Here is a 20,614-nt window from a genome sequence, read left to right on the forward strand (position 1 = left end):
AGAGAAGGTTGGACACAGCGTGGAACAAGAAGTTGCCTTGTAGTCAAGCCAAGTTAGAATGGCCTGACACCAGAGCAGACAGAGGCCAGAGGTCAGGCACTGGTTCATCAAGGAGGGAGAGCTCCAGGCAGAGACAGTCCTGTTTGTGTTCTAGATTTTTATTAGCGAAATTGACCTAGAAGCTTGTAACTTCTAGACTTCTAACTTCAGAGCTTCATAATTCCAGCATTAGCTCAGACTTCTCTTGGAGGAGAATCTCTAGATTCTAGAGAAACCATAGTCTTTGTATGCCAGCTGTAGAACTCATGAAATTAGAAAGCATCCTTATGCCCCTATGATTATCTGGTTCCATTTAGTAGGAAGAACAATTGTCTAGCCTGACTTAAGCCCCCAAAGAAACACTGTATCTTCATGAAATTATATCCTCATTATCCTTAGAAAATTTATGAGAATTCAAATTTTCCCCTTCTGTTCTTTTCCTCTTTCTCCTCTTCTAAGGCAGGAAGTTAGCATCAGGCTAAAATCCTAAAACATTTAGAGAATAGGCTATTAGAAGGGTGTTGCAAACTGGCTTATTGATGCAAACCGATGGTCAGGATAAATACGGGGAATGTTTGGAAAAGATACAGATCTTGAACATACAAGACCTCTGTAACTCAGCCCTCAACACGTATCTGTGGCTATGACACATATGCCACAATGGCATGTCCAGATTTTAGGATCTGGCCTTAACTAACAAGCACAATGTCAGTGGTGTGGATGCAGGGGAGAAAATCTGCTGTCCACTGTCTTGATCCTTGAGGATAAAACCTAGTGTTCTCGTGAGTTTCACTAAGGATAGCTCTATTGTAGTAAGTGAATTATGTCACTTTCAGGCCTTGGAATTCACTTAGAGACAAAAATATATATTTACAATCATCTGGGAACTGTATCTCATTTCTACTCAGTGCTTCAGTATTCTTCATAAGCATCCACAGAAGTCCCTATCTCCTGCACAAAACCAATGAAAAATACACTAAACATTCTAAGCCTCCTCTCACTCTCCACTTTTATCTAGAAAACTAACATTGTTGAGTCCTATGTTGACCCAACAATGAGTTATATGATGGGGCAGAACACACTCATATCTCCTTTCCTTGAAATCCTTGTGGAAAATGCATATAATGTCACAGATGGCTTAACAAACTCATAAACAAGACCTGAGAATTTCTAAAAGTCATTAGTTCCTTGTAAGAAAGCCCACATTCCTGTGAAATACAAATAGCTACAGAGACATGCTCTGAACCAAAACTTTATTTCCATTTCAAGGAAACTGACACAAAATATCACTCTGAAATGTAGACCTAAGAAAAATAGCAACCCAGATGTTCCATTTTCGTCTCAGCTGTGAATGCTTGCAGCAGGTCTTGCTAATCCTGAGTGCAGGTGAGAGCCAAATTATAATAATGGAAAACACCTGTTGACTCAAACCTCCTATACTCTAACTTTGACACACTGGCCCCAGGGGGGCCTTTATCACAAAGCGCTGGCTCTTCTTCTTTGTTAATTGAACAGCATCATGAACAGATATGGTCAGAGTAATCTCCAAGAAAGGATTACAATTAAAGCCTCTGGACTATTCCAAGGGTGTCTGTAATGGTTAATATTTAGTGTCAACTTGATTGGATTGAAGGATGTAAAGTATTGTTCCTCAGTGTGTCTGTGAGGGTGTTGCCAAAGGAGATTAACATTTGAGTCAGTGGACTACAAGGAGGAGACCCACCTTCATTATGGGAGGGCACCATCTAATCAGCTGCCAGAGCAGACAGAATAAAGCAGACCAGAGAACATGGAAGGACCAGATTTGCTGCGTCTTCTGGCCTTCATCTTTCTCCCATGCTGGATGCTTCCTACCCTCAGTCATCAGACTTCAAGTTCTTCAGCTTTTGGACTCTTGGACTTGGACCAGTGTTTGCCAGGGGCTCTCGGACCTTTGGCCACAGACTGAAGGCTGCACTGTCAGCTTCCCTACTTTTGAGGTTTTGGGATTTGGACTGATCAACCACTGGCTTCCTTGCTCCTCAGCTTGCAGATGGCCTACTGCGTGACTTTACCTTGTTATCATGTGAGTCAATTCTCCTTAATAAACTCTCTCTCATATATACATCTATCTTATTAGTTCTGTCCCTCTAGAGAACCCTGACTAGTACAATATCTCTCTGATATCCCACCATCTCTGTTCCCTAACAAATTATCCTTTCCACTTCTTCCAAAGCTTATCTCTTTTCTCTTATTTTGTCTAGGAATTAAAGTGAAATTTGTGGGGAAGAGGAAGCTATGGCTCATATTTCAAGGACTTACAGGTGGAAGAAGACATCCACTGTTTTCCACCCTTTTCCCCAGCAGAAACCATCTCTATCTACCTCCCAGACCCTATTTATTGTATTTATTATCTGTGATGCACTTCACACACTATATGTAGTAGAGTTCCCTAAGATTCCGTTTAATTCATTGTTTTAATAACACATTTATTGAGCACTTATTATGACAAATCAATATATTAAAATGTTTCTCTTCACATGTGGTTTTGTGGAACACACACAAAATATGAAAGACCCACTGTCTGAATATTCTCATCTCTGGGCCATAAGAACTCAAACAGCCACAAGAGCAATCAACAATTCCTTTTTCACTACTCACTTGCAAAATTTGTTTTAGAAATGAAACAAGATAATCTATCCAGCTGATAATCTAAAGTGAGTTATGTACCTTTTAGCAAAGTCTGGCCCAATATCCCCCTTCTTATATTTCTTGGCTTTGGTTGGTTTTGTTTGTTTCTTGTGGGTTGTTTTTTTTTTTTTTTTGCCATTTTCTTTTCTCCTTTAAAATAACAGACATGGTAATTCATTTGTGATGCACTGAGAATCTTAATCTGGCACCAGCATTACTGGTAAGTTGCTTCCTTTCAGCATGACATAGGACAGCTTACACTTGCTGCAATGTAGAAGACAGCCATTTTCATGTCTATACACAATAACAAGCTAAAGCTCACATTTTTTAACATAACATCCATGTTTCTTTCTCAGAAAAACAAGTGAAAATATGATGGTTTATTTTGGATGTGGAGGAGAAAGAATTCCAACAAACCACCATAGCAAAACACCCCAGTTAGCTTAAATATTTTGGAGGATTTGGGGTGGGGAGAGGGGAGTACAGAAGAGAAATAATTACCTGTTTATTATCTCAGTGTAAATTATAACAATTCACTAACTGAATCCAAGAATCACTGAATTCTAACCGACCTAGGATGCTAGGCAATGAAAAAAGGCCAGGACTGCTAAATTCAATGTTATGAGAATATATCATAATTTGTCATATTGTCCTTTTTCTTCCTTAATTTTCTAATAAGAACCCCTCTAATTGAGCAATTTCTTTAGGCCACTTAATGTTCTCATATAGGGGGCTTCGCTGTTGCAGAGTTTCTTGGTCAATGGGAGATTGATTGTACAAGCCAGCCCCAGAAGTCTGGACCTCCCTTGCTCTGCATTCATTTGCCATGTGGTGTTACACAAGTGAAAGAGCAGCCAAGTCTCTCATTTAGAGCTAACTTCCGTAGCCAAACAAAAGACAAATCTCCTATTAATCAAGAGCTGCACAGTCTTTGAGTTGAAGATGATAACAGCTGTGCCAATACAAAGGAAAATATTTTCTGCATTATCTGCTTAATGTAAAGGCTGTGTAACATCTGTGCACAGGGCTGATTGCTAGAGTGCACTGCATTTTTAGCAAGGCAGCCAGAACTTCCAACAGGAATATGCCATTCAACGGGCAAATGCAGCAGAGCTCTTATATCATCTCGAATTTTCCCAAGAAGCTGACATTTTCAAATATGTAAGAGGCGCACCTTCAGCCCTTTCTACTTGTCATTTTTGATGTTTTGATTCTGGCTACCAAATCCACAATTAGACCAGCAAAAATCATAATTGCTATGATCTCCCTTCACTTTGGCTTGCCTGTTCTCAGCATTACTGGCTTTAAGGCTGCCAGACAGAAAGCTGTTGACTTTCCCTCTGAGACAGACAATGGCTTAACATGTAATCACTGGCCCCTGTTCTTCCCAATTCGATGTTTATTACTAGCCTAGTGGCACACCCCCCAGACTGACTGTACCGGTTCTTAGTCTGAAAAGCATTCATCAGTCTTCACATTTCCAAGAGAAATGCCCCCTCTTGTGGTGTTTACTGAATACTGCAGTCCTCGCTTCCAGCAAGAGAGCTGTGACACCCCACTTCCCACACATAGACATGTGAGGAGACTAGGAACTCCAGTCCACCCAGTATTGAAAATTTTGAGCTTTTTGCTGTGAGAGCTGAATCCTCTCTAACTGCATCAGGCTTTCAGATATAGATTGAACCGTATGAAAGTGCCAACAGTCAACCATTTTTGACCAGTAAAGCAGCAATTTCATACAGTTCAATGTAAGCTGGGGAGGGAACTTCTTAGCTGAGCCCTATGAATGGCAGCCAAGAGTGGAAATCTTTGCTACTCTAGTAACTACATTAAGTCACAATAAGGTAGAAAGGCAGTTCAATATATTATCTCTATAATAAATAAACGTTTTTCAAGCCCTATATGCTAGACACTTTGCCAAGTTATGAACATAACCTTCTTAGGTTTTTTGTTCAATTGGTAGTTGATCATAAGGGCAAACTTAGAAATTTGGACGTTCTAGATTTGTCATTTATTTATTAGGGGCCATTGGTAAAATAAATGGCAAAACTATTTCTACCCCAGCACAAGCAGCTAGTTCTCTGAACAGGTTTACTTGTCTCAATGCAAATAAAGTAATGCAAAATGGGGTGCCGTAGTTCCTTCTGTAGATGTAATTATTTTGTAAGTATCCTATTTGTTTTTAATATGAGACAATAAATAGTGTGATTATGCCAAGTAATCTTTTTCAGCAATGTTAATTCATCATGCTAGCAAATTCTAAAAATAAAATTTTAATTATGTAATATTTAATATCATTGATGTCAAATGGGAACATCTGTAACCTCATATCAGAGGATCTTTATAATAAATAAATAGTTCCTAGAAATCAATAAGAAAAATCAACAACTCAGTATTGCAAAGAATGTTATTAGATGGTTCACACATTTTTTTAAAAAATGGTTTTAAACACAGGAAAGATGGTTGACTTCACCCAAAATTAGAGCTATGAAAACTAAACTGACATTAAAATATTATATTTACCTTTCAGTCTGGCAAAATTTAAAACTTTGTTCACACTCTCTTGGCAAGGTTATGAAGAAACAGGCACTCATAACATTTCTACTGTAAGTATAAATTGACACACTTCCCAGAAAGTACAATTTAACAAACTAACCACATCACAAATACATATACTCTAGGACTCAGCAAATTTCATGTCTAGGAATATACCCTGCAAGTTTTCTTATAAACATATATGATGTCTGCAAAATGGTAACTGCAGAATTACTTGAACTAGCACAAAATTGCAAACAACCTAAAAGTTAGTCAATAAGAATACAGTTAAATAAAGTACATCTGTGGAGTGGGGGGAGGGGGGAGGGATAGCATTAGGAGATATACCTAATGCTAAATGATGAGTTAATGGGTGCAGCACACCAACATGGCACATGTATACATATGTAACAAACCTGCATATTGTGCACATGTACCCTAAAACTTAAAGTATAATAATAATAAAATAAAATAAAAGTACACCCATATAATGGAATATGATCCAGCTGTTAAGGAAGAAAAAAAAAACATGTAGGAAGCTCTCCATGTACCAATGTAGAGATTTCCAAGAGAAATTATTTGGAGAAAAACATAAAGGTATGGAACCATATGCATAATATGGTACTTTTTAGTTACAGCGGAGAGAGAATGCCATTTTTTTTTTTTTTTGACAGAGTCTCATTCTGTCGCCCAGGCTGGAGTGCAGTTGTGCAATCTCGGCTCACTGCAACATCCACCTCCTAGATTCAAGCGATTCTCATGCCTCAGCCTCCCTAAAAGCTAGGATTATACGCACGCACCACCACGCTCAGCTAATTTTTGTATTTTTTAGTAGAGATGGGGTTTCACCAAGTTGGCCAGGCTGGTCTCGAACTCCTGACCTCAGGTGATCTGCCTGCCTCGGCCTCCCAAAGTGCTGGGATTACAGGCATGAGCCACCAAACCCAGCCTAATATATCTATTAATATCTATTATCTAATAGTAATATATCTGTTATCTAAGGATAACATAATATGCTTTATAAACATAAAGAAACTAGAAAAATGCCCACGAAAGTAATAACATTGGTCCATGGAAACAGACCAGGCAGATTGTGGAAAAAAAACATATTACTGCATTCTTATGTGGGGCTGCAGGAGGGGGGAAATACATGGAAATAGCACATATACATTAAATGTAATAGAATCATTTATGTCAGTAGGTTAAAAAAAAAAATCCCTCTTCTATCTTCAACAGATTTAATGATTGTGTGTTGATTCATAGGAAGAGTGTAAGTAAAACTGTTTAAGGGCTTCCTTAACATTATTCCTTCATGATGAAATCTTGTCTGGCCCCAAACAAGCTAAGGGTGTCACTTCTTAGCTCACTAGCAGTAACAGAATTCAAGACCTAGTGGAGTACCTGACCCCAAGATAAGAGCTCTGCTTAGTGCCCAACTTTTCTTCAAGACCTCAGGCCACTTTTAGCTTGACAGCAGATGTCCGACAGCCAGCAAATGAGCCAGTGTTGCTTGTTTCCATGTGAAATAAGTTTAACTAATACTTAAATAATTTAAAAGACAAGCAGTTCTCAGTCCTTCTGAGCCCTTTTCTTTCTGCTACTGTCAATATTCACGCATTAATTCATAACTCTGAGCACCTACTATACATTGCTTGCTGCTCTAGAAGCAGCAGGTGGACTGCTCAAGAATGCCCCCAAAACACCGCAGCTTAAATGACACATTCCAGGGTCAAGACTTAGCGGTGGGACTATTTCATTCCTTGTTGTTGACCTCCAGGAAGCTGAAATTTAGTGATTCACAGCTTAAGGGGGAGAGCAAAAATAAGCCCACGCACAAACCCAGAAAGAAATCGAGTTAAAGGAGAGGACGTAAGATTGTTGAGCTTGGCATAGTGATAAGTGGTGCATGAGCCTTTTGCCCCTAAAAACAGTGGATTTATTTTTAAGTACACACATGCATATACATCACTGACTAGACGTGTGACTGGGGCAGTCATTTCACTCTCCAACATTCCACATCTGTTCCCTAAAAAGTGAAAGAGTTTGAGTTAGATCAATGCTTCCCAACCTTTTTCCGTGATCACACCCCTACAGAGCCTTTTTAGACTCTTTTCCCATATCACCCTCCATCATAAAATATCAATGCCACAGTTAAACTGTACAGCTGAATATGCACTGTATGTATGTCTGCACTTTATACATAAAGAGTATGTTTTTTTACCTCCCAAGAGAATGCATGAATTGTATCCACAAGAAGGATCTACAAGATTACTTCTTACTTTAAAACCAGGAGGATGGTGCAGTGTTGTGAAGAATAAGTGCATATACTTAGGTAACAGATGGATTTAAGTCCAAATCCTAACTCCACCTCTTGCTTATCACATGACCTTGAATATGCTATTTAACTTCTCTGATACTAAGTATCTTCATGTGTAAAACTGGTGGAATGATACCTTTCACAGAGGGTTGTCATAAACATCAACTGAGGCAAAGTGGGTAAAGCCTGGCACACTGAACCTGGCACACTAAGCAATCAGTAATTGGTAACTTTTCACTTGGTTTATTTAAAATAAATCTGTACCTTACATCTGTATATCTAAAAAGTTAAGCACTGATCACAATATATGCAATAACTATAATCAATAAGTCAACAACCTATAATGTACTTTCATTTGTGCCTGTAATGTAGCCCCAAATGTCAGCTTCTATCATGACTTCAAAATTCTATTCAACTTTCAAGACCGAAATTAAATGTCACCTGCTTCAATGAAACTTTCCTCAGTTTCATTAAATGTAGATCTCCCCATCCTTTCAGCTCCCATGGTATACTCTGTTTACATCACTAGGGAGTCAAACATATTCCACTTTATAATTTATATTGATCTTAAGTGCCTTAAAGATAGGAAATCTGTTTTACTCCTCTTTGCTGCACACACACACATACATACACACACACACACACACACACACAAACTCAACATAATAGATTTTCAGTAAATGTTTGCTAGACCAATGAATTAGTGCTGCAAAGTTGGATCCCAAAGATCAAATGTCACATTAGTACGTTAACAACAAAAGGAAAAAGACAGTCTTAAATTAACATCTGTGTTAACATAATGACCTGTAAGAGAAATTAAAATATAGGTAGAAGTTTTTTAATTTTAAATCCTGAACACGAATCCCAAGTAAAAGCTCATCTTCCCATATTGTAGAGGTTGATGTAAAATCCTTCTGATAATAGTCAATTTATGAGACATATAAAATTTTTAAGAGGCTGTTCCAGGGGAGATAAGGATGCCCCTAATACATATCAAACTTGAGTTCTACGAAAAGTGTACAGCATGTCTGTGTATCAGCCAGAAGAGTATTCTGGATCTCTATCACTGTTACAGCTGGTCATTTTTTGTCACGCTCTTTTCTCAGCTGGGGAAATTCTGTGATAAGAGAAACACATACGTCAAATGTAACAGCAGAAAGCAAAGAGAAGCCAGAGAGAGTAACTATGTGAAGCATTTGTTTTTTAGACCCTACGATGTTTTAAGCATATACCTAATGCTTTTTACACATGGTGAATAACCAGGCTAATTAAAAAGCCCATACAGCTCTTGTTAAAATCTGTTCAAATTTTTTGGAGCACCTGTTATAACAGAATGCCCACAGACTTGATAGTTTAGAGCCAAGACACCTGCTACCTTATGTCTCACAGTATGTTCAGTTTTATACTGTTAGCAAAAAAAATAAACACTTTTTGACATTTAGCAATCTTATACAAGAGATATGAAATTATCAGGAAGGAATGATAGTTTAACCCCTCCTGTGCTGCTCTGGGAAACCACACCCTTTCTTCTCCAGAAAGAAATGGATTTCTAATTTTGTCCCATGAAGTTACTACGGCTTCTCTAATCATCTCTAATTATGCAAGGTTTTCTAAAGAGTACAAGTATCTTCTTGGAAGCTTAAAGCAGGGGATTTTCTAGTCTAAAGAAGTTCTCAGTGAGCTAACTTAGATACATGCATTTAAGTGATGGCCAATTTACAAATTAGCTTTTCAGTGAGCCCTTTAACAAAGCACATCACTGTTTTGACTTTGTCAACTGTTTATGAAATCCCAAGACAGGTTTGATGTGATTAATCCTGGTGAGGTTTTTAACAGAACTTTACTTGAAAATGCATTCACTTTTGAAGAACTATTATTATAATGTTCTATAGTTAGGAGTTTTCAGAGTCCATATATATAAGTAGGAACATTTGAATATCTCTTTTAGATTCAATTATATGGTTAATAAACAAGTCTTTTAAGAATGACATTAAAATGGTTTTCAAGATATGTACTTTCTAAACAGCTGCCATTTTACCCGTAGTATTTCAGTCCCTTGAGGTCTGAAATGATGACTCATTTGACTGTGTTAGCCCAAAGTTGGACAATTAAGGGAACAAATATTTCACAAATACTTCACCTTGGTTAAAAAAAAAAAAAGTCTTTAATTTTATTGTCACAGTTTAAAATGTAATTTATGCTAATGATATTTCTATAACAAAATCTGCCTTTGATCTAGCCATTCCACATCTAGGATTATGTCTACTGTAAAGTCACATATATATAGAAATAAATGTAAGAATATAATTTTCAGGATTTTCTATATAGAAAAAGATTTGAAACAACATAAATATCTATTGATAGGGACCTGGGTAAATAAATTGTAATAGATTAAAATAATAGAATATATGTTGTTGTTAGGCGAATAAAGCAGCTTTGTATATAGTGATATGAAACAATCTCCAAGACATACTGTTAAATGAAAAACATAAAGTATAAGAGCAAACAAATAACCAAACCAAACACACACACACACTTGAAAATTATAGTGGCCAGGCACGGTGGCTCATGTCTGTAATCCCAGCACTTTGGGGGGTCGAGGCAGGTGGATCACTTGAGGTCAGGAGTTCAAGACCATCTTGGCCAACATGGTGAAACCCCGTCTCTACTAAAAATACAAAAATTAGCCAGGCATGGTTGGGCGCACCTGTAGTCCCAGCTACTCCAGAGGCTGAGGCAGGAGAACTTCTTGAACCCGGGAGGCAGAAGTTGCAGTGAACAAAGATTGCGCCACTGCACGCTAGCCTAGGTGACAGAGTGAGACTCTGTCTCAAAAAAAACAACAACAAAAAACAAAAAAAAAACAGAAAAGAAAAGAAAATCATAGCAGCATTGACTATCTTTGGAAGGAAACACAATAAATTGATAACAGTGGTTATATCTGAAGGGGAAATTCGAGGATTAGGGGACAGGGATAGAAAAAATACCTGTTTTTCACTAAGAAACTATTTTGTACCTTTAGCTATTTGTATTATGTATGCATATTACCAACCCAAAATATTTTAAGATGTGAATTATAATAATGCATTAAATTTGGGAGGAAAGAAAAAAATGAGATGTATTATGGGTGTAGTTTAATATAACATGATATTCTAAAAGTACTTCAAAATTTCCAAACTGTTACTTGGTTAACTCTAAATCAGTATTTAACAATATAAATCACAAATTAATGTCTAATTATCACGATGAAAACAGCTTTTGAATGTTGAATGTGTATAGCTGTATTCAAATACAATCTGTTTTGACTTTTAACCAACATACCAGAACTGGGAGTGATTTTGTTGCATAATTAGAAAACAAACTGCAATATATTTTAAGATGTTTTTAAAGATAATGGGAAGCATTTTTAAATGTTCAAGAGAAATGAGGTTTTAATTCCTGTACATTTATCAGAAGGGAAATTCTATTTGTGTTGGGCACCAGAGAATGTATAGTTCAGCATGTACCTTGTCATTTTGTGCTGCAAGCATCCCAAACCTGATATTCCTGGGGCCTATTTCCTAAAATGGACAAGAATTGATTATGTGACTGCTCCAGGGCTTGCAACTGAGGAACAATATATGGTACATAGCCCTATAAATACGCACCCTGGTGGTCGGGACCTATTCTGGGAAATAATTTGAAGCAGATGACTTACTTTCAGACATCCTTTCTCCCCTTCTTCAGAGGAGATTCTAGTCTTTCAAAAATAACTTTCCCATCCTCAAGAACTCTGCATCAGCCAGCTCCCCAAAACCATCAGATGAACAGACTAAATTATGCTATACTTAATGTTTGTATGCATTTTAAAGAAGAACAAAATTATGCCTAGAATTCACATAAGGAGTAAATTCTGACAAAGAAATAACATGCTTCAGTAGGAAATATTGTGGAGAGTGGATGAGGGAGATTGACACTGAGGCAGACTGAGACCAACAATGACACCACATCAGCCTGCTGGCTTTCTTGGGCAATGCTGGATTCACTTTAGAAACCCACATTACTGCTTTGTGCAAGCAGTAATGGCATGCCAGTCATTAGTAATGCTTACCATATACTTCTGGTTCTCCCCTTTCTGGACCATGATAGGGTTCTATTTCCTGGCTCCTTTGTCAGGTGGGGCCACGTGACTATCTCAGCCAGTGTTTGGGGAAATGGGTGATATATGACACTTCTGAGCCAGAGCATTTACTTACTCTAGGCCAGTGTGAGAGCCTGCAGAGCTATCTTTCCTCTGCCATGAAGACCAGCAAGAGTCCATAGCAGGTGCTCTGTTGAGAGCATCCTGGAGGAGGAAATAAACCTATGTGAGCAAGAAATAAACCTTTGCTTTTTTAAGTTATTAACACTTGGGGGTTATTTGTTACCACAATATAAACCAGCCTCTCCTTACTGATACATATGGGAGATACAGTATACATGCACAAGTGACTAAGAACAGCCTTCAGGGTTACAAAGGTAGTAATGACTGCTCAGTTATCACAACCGTAAGTTTGACCTTAATTTTATAAAAACGTTTTCCAGTTGCTCATTAAGGCCTTTTCCCAAGTACAAATTTTGAGTACCTGCCTGGAAGGTGGTAAATTACACAATTTGGAGACTTAGGAAATGAGACACAATGTCTCTCTTTCTCTTTCTCCCTCCCTCCTTCTTACAGTTTGATGAGGAATTATCAATAAGAAAAAAAAACCCTGAAAAATGGATATCTAAACAACTTAGCACAAGATATTTCATTAAACTGCTATATAGAAAACAGTCTATTCATGAGAAAAGTTTATACAATTCCATGGCACTTTAAATTCCTCAGTTTGTCACATTGACGCTACAGAGGAGGTCACATAGTAAATTGTTATAGTCTGAGAAAATCTCAGAAAAACTGAACTTGATTCTTAGAATATCACCATCCCATATTTCAATAGCACTTTCCAATTTGAAGAGTACTTTCTTGAATATCACCTTTCCCAGGCTCATTGTTTATCTTTCATGTGGCTCCTCGTCATGTGTATATACCCATACAACAACACTCTACATTTTCGGGGACAAGTTCTCTTACCTCCATACTACTGGAATGAAAACTGAAGTTCAGTGAGTCCAAGTGATTAACTAACCCAAGACCTTATGAGCAGCAAGTGAAAAGGTCAAGATTCAAAATCAGATTTTCTTACTAAGTTCAGGGAATTCGCTCACTGTTCCATGGAAATAGAAACCACTGAAGGAAAAGACCCAGAAGAGTATCTGCTTATGGTCAGGGAAAGCTTCCAGGAAAAAGTGATACCTGTGTACGAGCCTGTCACTGCCCTGCCAGGTGTCTGTCTTTGTACCAGTCAGTGATTATCTTTGTATCTTCAGTGTGGTGCTTAACACATGTTGAATGAATGAGCAAATGTATTGAATGAGTAAAGATGTCATTTTAATTTTTTTATTTAGGTTCGGGGATACATGCGCAGAACATGCAGATTTGTTACATAGGTACATGTGTGCCATGGTGGTTTGCTGCACCTATCAATCCATCACCTAGGTTTTAAGCCCCACATGCATTAGGTATTTGTCCTAAATGTTCTCCCTTCCCTTACCCCCCAGTCCCCAAAAGGCCTCAGTTGTTGTTCCTCTCCCTGTGTCCATGTGTTTTCATTGTTCAACTCCCACTTATGAGTGAGAACATACAGTGTTTGGTTTTCTGTTCCTGTGTTAGTTTGCTGAGGATTATAGCTTCCAGCTTCATCCATGTCCCTGCAAAAGACATGATCTCATTCCTTTTTATGGCTGCATACTATTCCATGGAGTATATGTACCACATTTTCTTTATCCAGTCTATCATTGATGGGCATTTGGGTTGGTTCCAAGTCTTTGCTATTGAAAATAGTGCTGCAATAAACATATGTATGCATGTGTCTTTATAGTAGAATGATTTATATTTCTTTGGGTATATACCCAGTAATGGGATTGCTGAGTCAAATGTATTTCTGGTTCTAGATCCTTGAGGAATTGCCACACTCTCTGCAACAATGGTTGAACTAATTTACATTCCCACCAACAGTGTAAAAGCATGCCTATTTCTCAACAGCCTCGCCAGCATCTATTGTTTCTTGACATTTTAGTAATCACCATTCTGACTGGCAGGAGATGGTATCTCATTGTGGTTTTGATTTGCATTTCTCCCATGATCAGTGATGTTGAGCTCTTTTTCACGTTTCTTGGCTACATAAATGTCTTCATTTGAGAAGTGTCTGTTCATATCCTTTGCCCACTTTTTGGTGGGGTTGTTTGTTTTTTCCTTGTAAACTTGTTTAAATTACTTGTAGATTCTGGATATTAGCCCTTTGTCAGCTGGGTAGATTGCAAAAATTTTCTCCCATTCTGTCGGTTGCCTTTTCACTCTGATGATAGTTTCTTTTGCTGTGCAGAAGCTCTTTAGTTTAATTAGATCCTATTTGTCAATTTTGGCTTTTGTTGCAATTGCTCTTGACATTTTCATCATGAAGTCCTTGCCCATGCCTATGTCCTGAATGGTATTGCCTAAGTTTTCTTCTAGGGTTTTTATGGTTTTGGTTTTACATTTAAGTCTTTACTCCATCTTGAGTTAATTTTTGTATAAGGTATAGGGAAGGGGTCCAGTTTCAGCTTTCCACATATAGCTAGCCAGTTTTCCCAGCACCATTTATTAAGTAGGGAGTCCTTTCCCCAGTGCTTGTTTTTGTCAGGTTTGTCAAAGGTTTGCACAAAATCAATGTGCAAAAATCACAAGCATTCCTATATACCAACAATAGACAAGCAGGGAGTGAAATCATGAATGACCTCCCCATTCACAATTGCTAGAAAGAGAATAAAATACCTAGGAATACAGTTAACAAGGGATGTGAAGGACCTCTTCAAGAAGAACTACAAACCACTGCTCAAGGAAATGAGAGAGGTCCCAACAAATGAGAAAAATTCCATACTCGTGGATGGGAAGAATCAATATCGTGAAAATGGCCATACTGCCCAAAGTAATTTATAAATTCAATGCTATTCCCATCAAACCACTATTGAAATTCTTCACAGAATTAGAAAAACTACTTTAAATTTCATATGGAACCAAAAAAGAGCACATATAGCCAAGACAACCCTAAGCAAAAAGAACAAAGCTGGAGGCATCACACTATCTGACTTCAAACTATACTACAAGGATACAGTAACCAAAACAGAATGGTACTGGTACCTAAGTAGACATATAGACCAATGGAACAGAACAGAGACCTCAGAAATAACACTACACATCTACAAGATGATATTTTTAGATACGCAGTCATCCTTGTTATCTGCAGGAGATTGGTTCTATGCCCACTCCCACCCCCTCCCCAGGATACCAAAATCCACAGATGCTGAAGTTCCTTATATAACTGAGTGTAGTATTTGCATATAACCTACCTACATCCCTCTGTATACTTTAAATCATCTCCAGAATACTTGTAATGCATAATATAATGTAAATGCATTATAAATAGTTACATTGTATTCTCTTTTAATTTGGTTTTTTTTTTTTAACATATTTTCAACCTGTGGCTGGTTGAATCCATGGATGTGGAACCAACACACACACAGGGGGCTGACTGTATATTGAACTTTCATTCTCAAGAGAACGCACATTAAATTCCTGAACTCACAATCCCAGGTCTTGACCTCTGACATTTGCAGGACCCAGGGCAACAGTACAAATGGGAGTCCACATACCACATGTCCAGTTGTTTCAAAAGTAGAAAGCAAGCTGCTGATGATTAGATAAAAGATATTCTATTCTCCTACCTTGACAAACACATCTTTATAATGATAAAAAATTAAAGTGTGTGAAAAGCTATGATTTTTATATATAGTAATTGAAATTAAGCAAAATATCAAAAAGGAATGAATTTAATTTTATCATGCATGTCTGTTCATAGGTTAGTAATGTTTTGATAAGTAAAATACATATAATTCATAATTTATTATATATTATTCCATAAAATGTTTCTGTCTTGCTTTAATTTCCATAGCATCACAAATGTTGTTATAATCAAGATTTTCACATTATTTGTGCTTTATCGATAGTAATGCCAAATTAGACAAACCTTCTTGAGTCATTGTTGTTTTTAAATAGATTTGTATTAATTCCTGTTTAAAGAAACTTGGCTCTGCTGAGGCAATAGGGGCAGGAATTGTCCAGTTATTAATTCAATAGTTAGATTTGGAAATGAGTAAGGTATACATGTCTTGCTCAGATATTGCAACAGTGATATACTGATAAATTATTACAGAAAATATTGCAAAATATTTTTAACTTCACCATATGTATAGCTATTGCCTATATTGCAACTTTTATCATCTCTTAAAGCAATATGTAGATCTACTCATAATGTAAAAACTCAGTATCTTTTACATGCTTCAAAAATTTTAAGCTAAAACCTACATATATACACAAATCTGAGTAATATAAACTAATCCTACAGAATTTCTACAGCTTTGTGCAACTGTTTCAAATATTGCACTAATTTATGAGTACCTCTAGAACCACAAATTGGAACAAGAAGTGAAGTGAGAAAATAGACATTCAGCACTGGGATACTTCACCATAACAAGAATCTATTTCATGCATGTTAATTAAGAGGGAGAATTTAACAAGTTAGACATTTATATTTTCATGTACCTCAGTGTTTCCACTGCTCCTGGATTCCAAGTAGTGTGTGTCTTCCATACCAATAGTGTTTCAACCCATACACTTTCATGCCATTTGAATGGGTGACTTTTGTTTTGAGGCCATCGAACAGATTTGAAGAAGGATTTCTCAGTGGCCTAAATGGTGTTTGTCCTGAGACTGAATTTTTAGGATTACCAAGTGACAGAGGCACCCATGTGTTCTTTAATGAATTCATTTTATGTGTGATACAAGGGGCCCTCTAAATTGTAGGACCTAGACAGAGACTCCTCTTTCCTGGGCTAAGAGCTGTACTCATTGCAGCAATGCAGAGGGACATTCCAAAAGGAATTAAGTCACTTATGTAAATTCTTCAGGAGATACTTGCCAGCCTCCTTTTCACCTTACCTCCTGTTCATCATTAATTATGCATGATTGAGAAGATGTAAGAAGAACAAAATAGTAAGATTTAGCACAAGCTTGTCCAACCCGCAGCCTTCATCCCACATACAGCCCACGATGGCTTTGAATGTGGCCCAACACAAATTCATACTTTCTTAAAACATAATGTGATTTTGGGGGATTTTTGTTGTTGTTGTTCTCAGCTATCATTACTATTAGTGTATTTTTTGTATGGCCCAAGACAATTCTTCCAATGTGACCCAGGAAAGCCAAAATATTGGACACCCCTGATTTAGCACATCTTACATTCTTAAGCATTGATATAAGCACTTTATGTGCATTAACATATTTTTATCTTCACAACAACCAAAGAGATAAATAATCTTATTATTCCTTTTTTTTTAATGAGAAAATTGAGACACAAAGGTTACACAACTTGCCTCAGGTCACAGAGCTGGGAAGCAGTGGAGCTGGTAGGACAGAAATTAGTCAATGATTCTTTTATTCCACGACTTCTTCCTTCTTCAGGTCTTACTTTTGATTTACTTTTTGATTAAAGATTTTCTCAAAACAGTGCTAACACATTTAACAATGTGTTAAAACTGCTTGGGTTCTAATCCTGACTCTACCACTTGCCAACTGGGTATCCTTAGAAGTCACACTCTGTAAAGCAGAGAGTCATAGTACCAATCTCATAGTGTTAATGTGAGAAATAAATCATGTAATAATGTACAGCATTTTTAATATTAGGTGCCATGTAAATGTTTGCTTTTGTTATTGCTCTGTTATTATGTATGGTTTATTTTCTAAGCTGCCCAATATGAAAAAAAATGGTGCCTTCCTTAGAGCTCTGTTGTGTGGTAGTTGAGTTAAAATATGAAAGACACTTAAAACAATGCCAGGCCAGGCGTGGTCGTTCCTGCCTGTAATCCCAGCACTTTGGGAGGCTGAGGCGATCACCTGAAGTCAGGAGTTTGAGTCCAGCCTGGGCAACATGGCAAAATCCCATCTCTACTAAAAATACAAAAATTAGTCGGGCATGGTGGCAGCCGTCTGTAATCCCAGCCACTCGGGAGGCTGAGGCAGGAGAGTCGCTTTAACTCACGAGGCAGACATTGCAGTGAGCCAAGATCGTGCCACTGCACTCCAGCCTGGGTGATAGAGCTCCATCTCAAAACAAACAAACAAACTTCATATGTCCGTGTGTCAGTGGGACTCATTCCAACATTTTGCCCCAGCACACTGAGGCGTGAGGCACGCTTCCAGAAGTAGCAGGGGCTACCGGGATATTTTGAGAGTATTTAAATAGTGAGCAGAAGGAACAGATAAGGGGAGAAAATAGAGAATTAAACTGAGAGAGAACGAAAGAACAATGAAAAGTGTGAGGCCTTGGAAGAACTGTGAGAAATGGAATTCAAAGGGTCATTAAGGAATTAACCTCAGGAAGGAAAAGGAGCACATATTCATGTGTAATACAGGGTAACAAAGAATGACTAGTGAGAATGAAGATGTTTACAGATTAGTTGGCAGAACTGGGGGAAATTTCTCTCTGGTGACCTCAATTTTCCCTATAAAATAGGAAGTGAAGTCATCTGTTGGACATAGTGAGAGCCACGTTTTGAAGAAGAGAATAGAGGAAGTTTGAAATAGTAGCTGCAGAGAAGGGAAGAGATAATGGGACAGGCTTGAAGACCTAAATGACTTTACAATGGTTCAGAATACATGATGTGGCTGTGTGGTTTCCTTTACCACTGCTCAGAAATACTGTATGAGTTCAGGGAAAACAGCTGGGTTGGGGTTTTGCAAGGCTGTCACTATGGAAGGAAATACAGGTTTAAAGATACTGACAAAACAAAGGATGAAGTGATAAACCGCAATGTCTAGACTCAGTTGAGAAGGAAGACGACGGGGGAGTTGGGAGCAAGAAGTGGGGTTTATTTGGGGACACAGGTGACAATGAAGGATTGGGTGGCAGTAGCCAAATGTGAAGGTCACAAGGCAGTATAACTATGGTCAGAGATTTCCCAACAGTACAGATTTGAATGTAATATTTCAGAAGGTAACAGCTCTGGATCATGACAGCATCAGGGTGCTGCCCTGGGAGGAGGGGCTGAAGAGAGACAAAGTAAAGGTCCCTAGAGATGAGAAAATAAAGAAACTGAGAGGCCAAGCAATTGGATGGTATATTAGTTTGCTAGGGTGCTGCCCTGGGAGGAGGGGCTGAAGAGAGACAAAGTAAAGGTCCCTAAAGATGAGAAAATAAAGAAACTGAGAGGCCAAGCAATTGGATGGTATATTAGTTTGCTAGGGCTTCCCAAGTGCCACAGACTGGATGGCTTAAACAACAGAAATTCATTTCCTCACAGTTGTGGAGGCTGGCACTCTGAGATCAAGGCATGAGCAGGGTCTTTCTTCAGAGGCTTGTCTTGGCTTGTAGGTAGCTGTATTCTCCCTGTGCCTTTAAGTGTTCTTTCTTCTCTGTCTGTGAACTAATCTCTTACAAGGACATGGGTCATATTGGATTGGGGCCAATCTCCAAAGACTTCATTTAACCTTCATTACCTCTTTAAAGACCCCATTTCCAAATATAGTCATATCCTGGGGCACTAGAACTTAGGACTTCAACATATGAATGGGGATGGAGCGGAAAACACAATTTAGCCCACAACAGAATGGTCATTCAGGAAGAGAGAGAGGGCACCCAGAATGGTGGTAAAATGGGTAGAGATGATAAGGGGAAATGAGGTACCAAACTCTTCAGTGTTTAAGGTGGCTAATTAGCTTGTTGCTGTTTCATAGAGTTTGTGTCTTCTTGCATATTATTTAGGATTCCAAGCCATTTTTTTTGCAGTATTTTTTTCATAGACCCATAACCCATGTCAGTTTTTTTTGTTGTAGTGTCAATTTTTGTCTTTTACCAAAGACAGGGATTGTGGCTTGTACAACCCTATCCATTCAGCTAAGTGTGAGCCCCTCATTGACTGTGTAGCTGGAAATCTGGCTAAAATGAAGAGTCCCTGGACAAACATTCATCGCATATGACAGCATAAGACTAAGAAAAAATCCACTCTCACTCCACCCCACTCTCACTCCATGGCTAGATTCTCTGACACACTGAACATAGAGCATAAAACCAAGCCGCAATCTACAATGCAAACACATACTCCTAGAACTCTTAGAACTTTCCCATTTTCTACCCTTGTCATAATAAAAATGTATACCATTTATTGAACAAAGCATTGTACAAGGTACTGTGCTTTGTGCTGTACATTCACTATCTTATTTAATAGTAACAGCAACCCTAGATGAGGAAATTGAGTAGAGAGAGGTTAAATAACCCACTCAGAGTCACCTAGCTAGTAAGTGGCAAGTCTGTCTGACTCTTAAGTACTACATTCAACTACAGTGCTTTATTTGTGGGAACCAAATCTCCCCAGATGCAATGGCATGCCACCAATCCCATTCCCTTCCAGGGTGTTTATGAATTGATGTGGAAAGTGGGAGTGAAGAACAGTGTACCTCAAAAAGTACTTCTTATGTCATCCATTTTTTTCTTGATTGTTCTAAACCCTGGACCAATCAGCAGGGCTCAGTGGAGAAATACTTGGCTTTTTACCTTCTTTCAGCTTAGCTGTCCTGTTATATTTCAGGAGGCAATTATTAGCTAACTTAAAAATTGTTTTTTCTCAATCTGTTTTTATTTCCTTGTGGAAATGGATAAAAATTTTTATAGGTTTCAGCAATAGATTATCTGTCAGTTTTAGTTTTAGCATGAGGTAATGTGAGGTTTGCCTTTTACAAGTATTTCATAAACATTTTAGTGGGCGAGTGGGAGAAATTGAATCAGTGGCTGCCAATTGCATGCCATTTTATTATAGGATTTTCTCCCTTTGTGTTTTTATACCTCTTTCTTTCTCTCATGATGGTACTTTCTATTATCTCAGAAAACCATTAGGGTCATTGAC

Source organism: Pongo pygmaeus, chromosome 11, assembly GCF_028885625.2.
Source record: "Pongo pygmaeus isolate AG05252 chromosome 11, NHGRI_mPonPyg2-v2.0_pri, whole genome shotgun sequence".
Classification (NCBI taxonomy): domain Eukaryota; kingdom Metazoa; phylum Chordata; class Mammalia; order Primates; family Hominidae; genus Pongo; species Pongo pygmaeus.